This window comes from Mirounga angustirostris, unplaced genomic scaffold (assembly GCF_029215605.1).
Source record: "Mirounga angustirostris isolate CCGP_5_RB_7025 unplaced genomic scaffold, mMirAng1.0.hap1 SCAF_13, whole genome shotgun sequence".
Classification (NCBI taxonomy): Eukaryota; Metazoa; Chordata; class Mammalia; order Carnivora; family Phocidae; genus Mirounga; species Mirounga angustirostris.
The window spans coordinates 42,606,061-42,608,479 of record NW_026991721.1 but is presented as its reverse complement, the minus strand read 5'-3'; positions in this window follow the sequence as shown (position 1 = coordinate 42,608,479).

Below are 2,419 nucleotides of genomic sequence, written 5' to 3'. Positions count from 1 at the left end.
ACTCCAAAGGGTAGTGGGCTCTTGGTGGCTCTGCCACCAACAGGTAGGGAGGGGGGACAAAGTGGGTTGCCCAGGCTTCTCTTTCTCCACAAATCTGCAAGACAAGCAGAATTTGGACTATACAGAGGTCTTCAAACCACGGTTCAATCCCTTCAAAAGAAATTCGGCATGGCTGCACCTCCTTCGCTTTTCCAATGGTGTGAAAAAAAATTTTTATAAGGTTTTATTTATTTATTTGACAGAGAGAGAGAGGGAACACAAGCAGGCAGAGGGAGAGGGAGAAGCAGGCTCTTTGCTGAGCAGGGAGCCCGATGCGGGACTTGATCCCAGGACCCTGGGATCATGACCTGAGTCGAAGGCAGACGTTTAACCGACTGAGCCACTCAGGCGTCCCAATATGAAAAATTTTCAATAGCCTCCCAGATAGTTGGAATTCTTTTAGAGACAGTAATAATAATAATAATAATAATAATAATAACATTTATTTGAAAAACACTTAACATCTTATAAGACACTTCTGCAAATATTATTTCATGAAATTCTCAGTATAACCCGGGGGGATCGGTATAAACAATACCATGGGTGCAAGATACGCACTGAGTGAGGCATTGTGCTAATTAAGAGAATAAGGGAGGTATAAAGATGGACGAGAGTCCCTGACCTGCCGGAACCCACTGTGACATGTGTGACATAGGCTGGGGAAGATAGTGGTGGCCTTAGGGTATCTCCTGGCTCAAGGGCCTCTCAAATTTTGGCTGCCCATTAGGGGAAAATTTGTGCAGGGGAGTAGGGGACACCTTTGCACAAATATTGATCCTATCCAAAATCCAGTCCCAGGGAAACCAAACCCAGCCATGTTGCCTCAAAATCTGCCTGCCCCTCTCTTGAAGTATGTGCTCACAGTCTTATGCAAAGACAGCAACTTAGTTCATCTTGAGTGACTTTTTCTTCTGAGAGAGAGAGAGAGAGAGAGTGTGTGTGTGTTTGTGTGTATGCACTCATGAGCAGGGGGAGGGGCAGTGAGAGGGGCAAAGGGAGAGGGAGAGAGAATCTTAAGCAGGTTCCACCTCAGGCTCAGTGTGGAGCCCGACAGGGGGCTCGATCTCATGACCCTGAGATGATGACCTGAGCCGAAATCAAGAGTCAGACGCTTAACTGACGGAGCCACCCAGGCGGCCTTTGAGTGACTGTTCTGATGGGAATCTTGGCTCCGCTACTTTACTGGTGGTGCAGCCTTGGTCACGGTGCTCAGGCAGGTGGACAAGTGGGCATGTCAGTTTCTTCATCTTTAAAAGGAAGCTGCGATTCGTGGCTCCAGTATATGTGGGCAGTGAGGATTAAATGAATTAATGCAGGTGAAGTGCTTTGCATTGTATTTGTCATGTATGTAACACACGATTAATACCTGCTGGTTGTTGTTGTGGTTGTTATTTCAGTGACCATATGGATGATGAATTGGATGAAAATAAGGTTAGAAGCAGTAATACCAGTTCAGAGAGGAGTTGGGAGGGGCTAACTGAAGGTTTTTCGTCTTCCTTGTTTTTCTCCCTTCTTCCTCCTTGCATCCCACCTGCCCGCATATCTTCCTTCTTTCTCTTTCATGGTAGGATGAGTGTGAATAGGAAATGGGAAGAGTTAGGGCAAATGCGGTGGCCATCAGTTGGAGCCAGGACAGGGTCAGACCCCAGGCTCTGGGAAGAACCAAAAGGACCCATCCAAGCCCAAGACCACACAGGGGCATCCACAAGTCAAACACTAGAAACCAAACACAAATTCCATGTGCCAGGGGAATCAGAAAGCTGGCAACAGAGACCAGAGATTATGACTGGGGAATTGGGTCAGGGTTGGAACAGGGTGGAAACAATCAGAAAGGCCCAAAGGAATTGCTCTAACAGGTGGGGGAGGCTTGGTTAGCTGTGCTGGATGGTCTTAAAGGGTCAGAGACAGGAAAGATCACTCACCACCACCACCACCACCACCACCAATAATAATAATGGCCAACGTCTATTTAGCACTTTCTCTGCTATGGCAGTATGCTGATCCCTTTATGTGCATTTCTCATATAATGCTAAGTGTGTACTATTATTCTTATCATTTTGAAAGCTGAAGTTCAGAAGGGTGAGTTTCTTGGTCAAGGTCACAGAGCTGGACATGATGGAGTAGAATCAGACCTGGGACAATTTGACTATGATCCCATAATCTGTACTCTGCTGTCAACATTTACTCAGAAACACCACCTGAATGTTCCTAGTGCCCCAGACTCTGGATAAAGCATTGTGAAGGTTACACAGATGAATGAGACTTGGTGCCTGTTCTCCTAGCTAATCATGGGCCAGTGGAGGCTGATATAGAATCAAAGTGCAGTTTGTTAAGGACCATCACACACTTAAATTATTTTACATTTTAATAATAAGAGCAG